This window comes from Chlorocebus sabaeus, chromosome 14, assembly GCF_047675955.1.
Source record: "Chlorocebus sabaeus isolate Y175 chromosome 14, mChlSab1.0.hap1, whole genome shotgun sequence".
Classification (NCBI taxonomy): Eukaryota; Metazoa; Chordata; class Mammalia; order Primates; family Cercopithecidae; genus Chlorocebus; species Chlorocebus sabaeus.
The window spans coordinates 62,770,912-62,780,046 of record NC_132917.1 but is presented as its reverse complement, the minus strand read 5'-3'; the positions used below and the strand labels follow the sequence as shown (position 1 = coordinate 62,780,046).

The window sequence follows — 9,135 nt, the reverse complement described above, 5'->3', positions numbered from 1 at the left end:
TGACAAATCATTTGGTACTAAATTCTAAAGACATGCAGAGTGCATAAAGAACTGATGGCTTGATTAGCTCTTGTGGCACAATTGAAGGAGCTGTCTCACAGATTCTTGATTTGGAGAAACACTTTGATCTTTGTTCAAGTCAATTCATGAACATCAACTGACAAGACTGCATGAAACACCCTGATGGTTAGGTCCAAACTCCAAGCAAACTATTTAGTTTCATTAAGGGCTTCCAGAAAAGGTGACCAAGACAATCCTTTCAGAAGCCAACACGCAAGTGACTCTTTAAATTCTACTCTGCACAATGTATGACCAACAGCTAACACACATATAAGCAATCAGTCAAGTATGGGAATATCTACTTTGTGACAAAAAAGAAAGCCACATTTCAATTTCACTCTCACTAAGGCATTGTAAGATTCTTATACAATATCAAAACTCTACGTCATTAATCTCTCACAGGCAGAATACTTTAAAATAGCACTAAAATAGTTGTGCATATTTTTTGATGAAGAGAGAGGAAAATAAACTTGCTAAACATTTCATAAAATAGAGTAAGATATTAAGAAATTAATTAGAGGGCTTTCTTTTCTATAATTAATTTTTTAATTGCAGTTTAACCCCCTTTTAGAAAGGGGATTGTTTCAAAGGGCTCATTTTTGCACCCACCCTGTCAAAGAAGGTCAGAAACACTCAAGTATAAAGTCACTGCACTACTGTGGCACAAACAGTTTCTGCGGCTAAAATCAAACAAAGACCAATTAAACTAATCATAACGTTCCAGTGAACACAAGGAAGCTCACCTGGTATTTCTGGACTTCTTTCGTGAATTTTCAAATCTACTCAGTTCTTGGTATTATAATTACCTTGACCAAAATACTGTGAAATTACTGCTCTGATCTACTAATGGCTGAAAAAATCAAGTCGTTGTGGTTTCATGCCAAGGGGCCATAGCAAGGTGGCGCAATGATTTCTGACACAGAAGACAACTTCTAAAAACTCGAAAGGGAAAATTAACGGGATGTGGTTTACATTGCCAAAGACTGTTCATTAATTACCAATTTAATCACTGCTGGAGGCATGACATTACAAAAATCTGGCTGAAAGTTCTAATAGATTATGAAGACCACCTAAGAAGAGTGACCAAGAAATGTACAAAACAATTAATACTGTTTCACTGCTATCAAAGACACTCAGATTATTTTACATCAAGTGAAGCAAAGGAATTAGTAGCTTCACAGTGCCACCACTAGGAACTGTAAATACAATAGCACACAATTAGTAATGCACATGTGACTTTTCGTTTAAGGCATATATCCTTGGGAAAGCAGAACATGATAAGAAGAACAAAAGAAACATTAAAAAATGAAACGAATAAAGATTTAAACTCTACTCTTGTGCATGCTGAGCAATAACAAAATAGGCAATATAAAATACAGCTTTAGTAATGGTGATATTCATCCTGGGATGTTCAACACAGCACTGAACAGCCATATGGAAAATGTCCACAGCCATTAATACTTGCATAAAAGGAGTGTTCCTGATGCTAAGACACCTAGCCCTAGCTTCATGCATTCATAGCAACCTCAAATAAGACTTTTGAGGCTAGGGGTTCATGGCCACATAATAGAAAAGATGCTTGAGGTTTTTTTTTCCTCCACAACAATGCTGGTATTTTGTATGACTTTGAAGATATGCTAGCAAGCTAACAATATGTTTTCTAAGAAGTCTAGTAACTATTGTTAGGATAGCAGACTTCAAATCAACTTACATTTAGACATAATAGATAAACTATTATTTAAAATAATACGGAATAAAAACCGCTGCTTTGTATAGAGCTATTTATGCTGAACATAGAAGTACGCCAGCATTCTTCTTATCTAAAATGCAACTATAAAAAGATCAGCTCTACATTCAAAGTGTCTTACTGGTCTGAAATGGATTTTGTACGTTAAATCTTTTGGTGATTGTGTTGAAGTAAAAAATGAGGATATATTTTCATTTCAGTGCCCTGGGCATAGACATTCCAGCTCATAAGGAGAATAAAAATTACTAAATAAAATCTGTATGTTATTAAAGGTTTTAGATTTTTTAACTAAAAATTCACTCTGTATGTTATTAAAGGTCTTAGATTTTTAAATAAGTGATAATTGATGTCCTTTCATACAAAATGACAAATGTAAAGTTAACATACTTCTTCCTAACAGTATAACTGATAATATGTGTAATTAGGGAAAATACAAAATTTTAACTTGAACTTAATTTAAAGCTTCGATTCCTAAGAGTCTATTTATTTAACTAACACAGCCAATATTCATAAATATGTAAGTATAATCTTATACATATTTGATGATATATACTTAGAACACATATATATGAAAACTACAGAAAAAGTTACTATTACATATTATCAAAAAATGTTTAGTGTTTTTTTCCAATTGAATGGCAAATGCTTCTTTTATTACTTGGAGAAGATCTAGTGATCTTATCTAAATCTGCTACAATTATCAGCATGACAGACTAGTGCCATTTAAATCAATAATTTCCAATCAACATCAAAAAGTATGTGGCTGATGTCTCACCCTTCATGGCAATAAAATGCCTGTCAAAGGTTTAATTTGCAAAAGAGAAACTTGCATTCTCTTAGCTCTCTTAAGCCATTTGGATTAGTTTCCAAAGGTGAGTTTAAAAAAAGTCACTGTGTGGTTACTGGTCTTTGCAGTTAACTAAGAGCTGACCAAACTAAAATCCTTTCCCATGTATACTGTTTTATTTAAAGGATTCAAACATTTCTTCAGGGTTTTAAAGATGGATACTGTAAACCTTCCAGGACTTGCTGCTAACTTGCAGTTTGACCCTGCTACCTGCCATGTGAGAAAAGGCTCCTAAACCAGTTGAGTGTAATGGGTGGGCCATTATGCTAACAGATGAAATGTTAGGAGAAAAACTTCAAGTCTGTTTTATAATAGCATTGTAATTACTTCCTGATAGTTCTTTCTAAAACGCCATCCAGATACCTAACAACTATCTTCAAACCATACTCTTATGCTACATAATTACTGCTTAAACAAAACAAAAACAAACATATTTATAAATTCATTGATCATTATGATTAGACTAATTACACTGAAGTTTCATCCTGATTCTCTTTTTAGATTTTTTTAGATTTTCTACTTATAAAATAGATTTTATTCTGTTAAAAAAGTTATAATTAAATGTATGTAGCATCCTTCTTATGATATGTTCAAAATGCTTCACTAATACGCTAACAAAAATTCCAAGAACTGTGGGTAGCAGGACTATCATCCTTTATTTTGCTTAGAGTGTACAAATTCTAAACTTAAGCACAACAAATGCGAACATCCCTTTCAGATACCCATACAAGTATATCAGTATTATTAAATGTAATGGTGGGCTTATTAAATGCATTTTTTAAAAAGCAATTATATTCCAATGCAAAATAATTAGCAAAAGCATCTGAAAAAGATTAGCTTTTATTTTTTATTTTTATTTTATTTTATTATTTTTTGAGATGGAGTCTGTTGCCCAGGGTGGAGTGCAGTGGAACAATCTTGGCTCACTGCAACCTCTGCCTCCCAGGTTCAAGCGATTCTTGTGCCTCAGCCTCCTGAGTAGCTGGGACTAGAGGCGTGCGCCACCGTGCCTGGGTAATTTTTTGTATTTTTGGTAGAGATGGGGTTTTGCCATGTTAGCCAGGCTGGTCTCGAACTCCTGACCTCAAGTTATCTGCTCACCTTGGCCTCCCAAAGCATTGGGATTATAGGCGTGGGCCACCGCACGCAGTCTATTTTTATTTTTTTGAGACAGAGTCTTGCTCTGCTGCCCAGGCTGGAATGCAGTGGCGCAATCTCCACTCACTGCAACCTTCGCCTCTCGAGTTCGAGCAATTCTCCTGCCTCAGCCTCCTGAGTAGCTGGGACTATAGGCGTGTGCCGCCATGCCTGACTAATTTTTCTATTTTTAGTAGAGATGGGTTTCGCCATGTTGGTCACGCTGGTCTCAAACTCCTCACCTCAGGTGATCTGTCTGCCTCAGCCTTGCAAAGTGCTGGGATTACAGGCAAGATTAGCTTTTAAAATTCTATTTGTACATATCTGGGTGAAAAGTGTATGGGGAAATGAGAGTAATAAAGAAAAATAATAAAAAAAGAAATATTTTCTTGAAAAAAATTACATTTTCTTCGTGTCTGTGTTTATATATTACACAATCAAGAAGTCTCTTTTGAATTACATACTGGGTGGACTGCTGAAGCTACCAAACTCCTGAGTTGCACTTAAAAAAATCATTTAAAGTACCTGTGGAAAAAAATGAAAAACACAAATATCACACTTAAAACTTATATTAGTAAAATCCAACCTTTGAAAATCTTCATAGAACAAAAGGAACAGGAAGAAAAGAAACATAAAATACAGACCCAGAGCAATGAAATCTGTCTCCTATAGACACAATTTCAGGGAGCAAATGAAACAGGTTTCTAAAGGAGTTTCTAAAGGCACAAAGATACGAATGAATCATATAAACGACTTTCATGAAAAAAACTTGAAAGGCAATAAGTAGTCGTACCAAGTATTCACTAAAATATGCAATGGTAGTCCTGCCAAAAATTTAGAAAAATTAAAAGGTTTATGGTATCTGTGTTTGTGAGTTGTCCTTTAAGGGAAATTACAGCTTAAATCTTTCCCGAGGATAACTTAAGTGGAGTCTGTACATAAGGATCCACCCAATAAGATTACCAAGAGTTGTTTTCAGTGTCTTAGAAACAGCTTTCCAGGCTAGCAGTCTAAAGCTGCACTCATTTTGAAAGGGAATGTTTTGCAGTATTGTGATTCAAGGCAGAACTGAAAGCTGAACTCTAATCAGAGTCCCAGAATACAGGAAAAGCAGGTGTGTGTAAGGATTTGGCATACACACATCATAACAACAAAGAAAGGTATCATAATGTACAATTTGAGAATAGCAAGAAAAGAATGATATAAGCTTAAGTCCCCAAGTGGCAAAAGTAATCTTATCTGTAACTGACTTCAGACAAGGGAACACTAACTTCCTCTACTCAATTCTGTTTTAAAGACCTTCAGAAAAACACTTATTTTTCCTGTTTACAAACCTACTAAGAAGCTCCTTATAGCAAAGTTTTCATATTTAAGCTCATTTTTTATTAGTTGACACTCAGAGGATATGAAAAATAGCCCGTCACTATTCCCTTCATTTATTCATTCAACAAACATTTACTAAATACTATTACTTGATGCTGGGGATACAAGGTCCTTGGACTTTGAAATAGTTCACAGTTGAATGAGAGAAAGAGATTTGTAATTAGATAATTATATTGGGATGAATGCATGCTATGGTAGAGAATAATAGAAAAAGATACAGGAAAGAGAATTAACTTCACTGCAAGGAGCCATGAGGAGAGTGTTTATCGAAGTGCTATTTCAGTTTCTGTGCTATTTCAGTAGAAATTAATAAGATGGGTATTTCAAGGCAACAACAGCAAATGCTTGACACAAGAATGAAAGAGTATGGCACATTTTAGACACAGTAAGTAACTTATAACTGGACTGTGGAATGAAAAAAATGAGAGACAGGTAAGAGATGAGGCCGTAAAGGGAGGGGACAGGATTTGCAAGGACATGAGGCCATGCTGAGTAGTTGGGAAGTTTATTCTCTTAGGTAAGTGGGGCTACCAGATGGATTTTGAGGCTTCATATAGTCAAATGATCACTTAAGCTATTTCCCAGTTCTCTCTTCTTTACCTTTTGTAAGCCTTTCTTTCTTACAAGTAGACCTTTGTTTTCAATACTTTAACCCTTTTCTGAATCTCCTGTAAATTCTTCTCTCAGCCCAGAACTAAATACAAAAGTCTCACAAGTAGCTAACTGTACTGAGTACATGGACATTGTCCCATGACTACATGTTTCTATTTAAGTCTTATAATAGCAATTATTAAAATAGCTCTTCTCATTATTTTTGGTATTCACCAGAAGGACTTAGTTTAGGTGTATAGAAACAAAGTACAGAGGAATAAAATAAAGAAACTGCTAAAGAAGTTTTAAACCAGTGGTCCTTTAAGTAATAAATAATAACTCCTATAACTCAATAGCCACCCCCCATCCCTCAAAACAAACTGTTAACCCGATTAAAAAGTGGGCTAAGGATTTGAATAGACGTTTCTTCAAAGAAGACATAAAAATGGACAACAGATACAGGTACATGAAAAGATGTTCAATGTCACTAGTCATCAGGAAAATGCAAATAAAGATCACAACGAGATACCACTCCATGCTTGTTAGAATGACTATTATCTAAAAAACGAAAGTGGCAAGTGTTGGTGAGAATGTGGAGAAAGTGGAATCCTTGCATACCGTTGGTGGTAATATAAAATAGTGCAATTGTTATGGCAAAACAGTATGAAGGTACCTCAAAAAATTAAAAACAGAACTACCATATATCCAGCAATTCCACTTCGGGGTACTTATCTGAAAAAGCTGAAATCAAGAACTTGAAGTGATTTTTTAGCACTCCTATGTTCACTGCAGCATTGTTCACAATAGCCAAGATGTGAAAACCACCTAAATGTCTACTGACAGACAAATGGATAAAAATAATGTAGTATATATATATACAGTGGAATACCACTCAGCTTTAAAAAAGCAGGAAATCCTGTCACATTCTACAACACAGATAAGCCTCTATGACATTATGCTAAGTGAAATAAGCCAGTTATAGAAAGACAAATACTGCATGATTCCACTTATATAAAGTATCTAAAATAGTCGGATTCATGGAATCAAACAGTGAAATAGTGGCAGACAGGGACTGGAGGGGAGGGGGAAATGGGCAGTTACTAATCTACAGGAATAAAGTTTCATCTAAGCAACATGAATAAGTAATGAAGATCTGCAATAAAACATTGTATCCACTCAAATTTTTTTTTAAAAAGTAGCTCTCATGTTAACTGTTCTTACCGCAATAAAATGTGTAAAAAATCGAGTCTTCTAATCTATGAATGTAATACGCCCATTTATTTATTCTTTTATATCTTTCAGAATGTTTTAGTTTTCTGCCTAAAGGTCTTGTATATTTTTTGTTAGCTTTATTCTTAGCATACTATGTATTTTTAATGTTCCTGTAAATATTTTAAAACTTTTTGTTTGTAATAAATAATTTAAAAAGATAAACTTTAAGATAATTTACATCTAGTAATATGTCCCCATTTTAAATTTGATGTTTTAACAAATGTACACACCTGTGTAATCAGACACAGTAAAGCTATAAACATTTTCCATCCCTCTAGGACGTTTGCTCATGATATCCCACCTACCCTGGCATCAGGCAACCACCAATTGGCTTTCTGTCATGCTACATTAGTTTTGCCTGTTGTAGAATTTCATGTGAATATAATTATATATGTCCTTTTTTGTGTTCTCAGCATAATATCTCCAAGATTCATTTACATTATTGTGCATCTCAGGGTTCTGTTCCTTTGTATTGCTGGCATAATATTATATTGTATGGCTATATCAGGATGTGTTTATTCACTTGTCTGGTGATGGACATTTAAATTTTGCCCTGTTTCTGGGTACTACAAACAAAACTGCTCCGAAATTTTGTGTAAAAGTCTTTGAATAACCATGTGTTTTTAGTTTTTTTTTGGTTATATACCTTAAAATGGAATTGCTGGGGTCATGTAAGTGTATGTTTAGCTTCATAAGCAATGGCCTGTTTTTCAAGATGGTTGTACCATTTCACATTCCTACTGGCAAAATGTGAGAGTTCTAGTTGCTCCAGATTCCTCCCACACTTGTTACTGTCAGTCTTTTAAATTTTAGCCATTATCATAGTGGTATCTCACTGTGACTTTCAGTTTCATATGCTTGATAACTAATGATACTAAAGATATTTCTTATGTGCTTGTTGGCCATTTGTGTATCTTACTGAAATAGAATTTATTTTCAAATATTAATTTTATGTCCAGTAATCTTGTAATTTTGGGAGAATTTTCTATGTACAAATCATACTTCTGGTGAATAATGGTAATTTTATTGGTCTCTTTTCATATGTTATGCCTTTTTATTTCTTTTTCTTGTCTTAGGTTCCCCATTATGATATTGAACAGAAGTGGTAGTGGAATTTCCTGTCTTTTAATCTGTTACAAATGGAAAGCTTTCAATATTTCACAATTAAGTGTGTTTGCTATAGGCTTTTTATGCATACATTTTAGCAGATTAATAAAATAATAAAGTTCCTTTCTATCCCTTGAGGCTAAGAAATGTGGTTCTTCTCTCTCTATGGATCATGAATGGATGTTGGTATTTTTCCAACCTTTTTCTATACCTGCTTGATTTTTCTTTATTCTGTTAATGTTGTCAATTACATTGCTAGAGTTTTGAAAAATTAAACACTCTTGCATTCCTAGAATAAATCCAAATTGACCATGGTATGTTAACTTTTTAAAACACTTCCGGGTTGAATTTGTTAATATTTTCTATAGGATTTTTACATCTATGTTCATAACTGAAATTTCCCACTAATTTTCCTTTCTTACAATAAACTTAGAGTGATTTTGTTATAAAGAAAAGCTAGATCATAAGAATGCCACATATTTATGGCTTATTCCACTGGGACACTTGTTCTTGGAAGTCAGCCACCATGCTATGAGGAAGCCCACACTAGAGAAGTAAAGAGACCATATGGAGAGGCCACATGTAGGTGTTCCAACTGACAGTCTGGCAGAGGTCTTATTAGCTGAAAGCCAGCCCCAGACGTCATGGAACATAAACAAGCCACTACCTCTGTGTCCTATCTGAATTCTTAACTCACAGAATCTATTAACCTAATCAGATGGTTGGTTTTTGCCAGTAAGTTTTGCAGTGTGTGTCTGTGTGTGTGTGTGTGTGTGTGTGTGTGTGTGTGTTTCTGTAAGTAGAGATGGGGTGTCACTATTGCCTAGGCTGGTCTCAAACTCCTGGACTCAAGTGATCCTCCCACCTCAGCCTCTCAAAGTGTTGGGTATGGGCATGAGTCACCGTGCCTAGCCCTGCAGTGGTTTTTAATGCAACAATAGATAACTTGAAAGAGGAGGGGTGGGAAAATATCTTGGGACTGTTCAAAGCA

At 34.7% G+C, this 9,135-nt stretch overlaps 1 protein-coding gene across 13 annotated transcripts in view; it reads right to left on the bottom strand.

Moving 5' to 3' along the window:
• Positions 1-9,135, bottom strand: part of EHBP1 (EH domain binding protein 1) — a 338,942-nt gene that overhangs the window by 79,701 nt on the left and 250,106 nt on the right. The window lies entirely within an intron of this gene.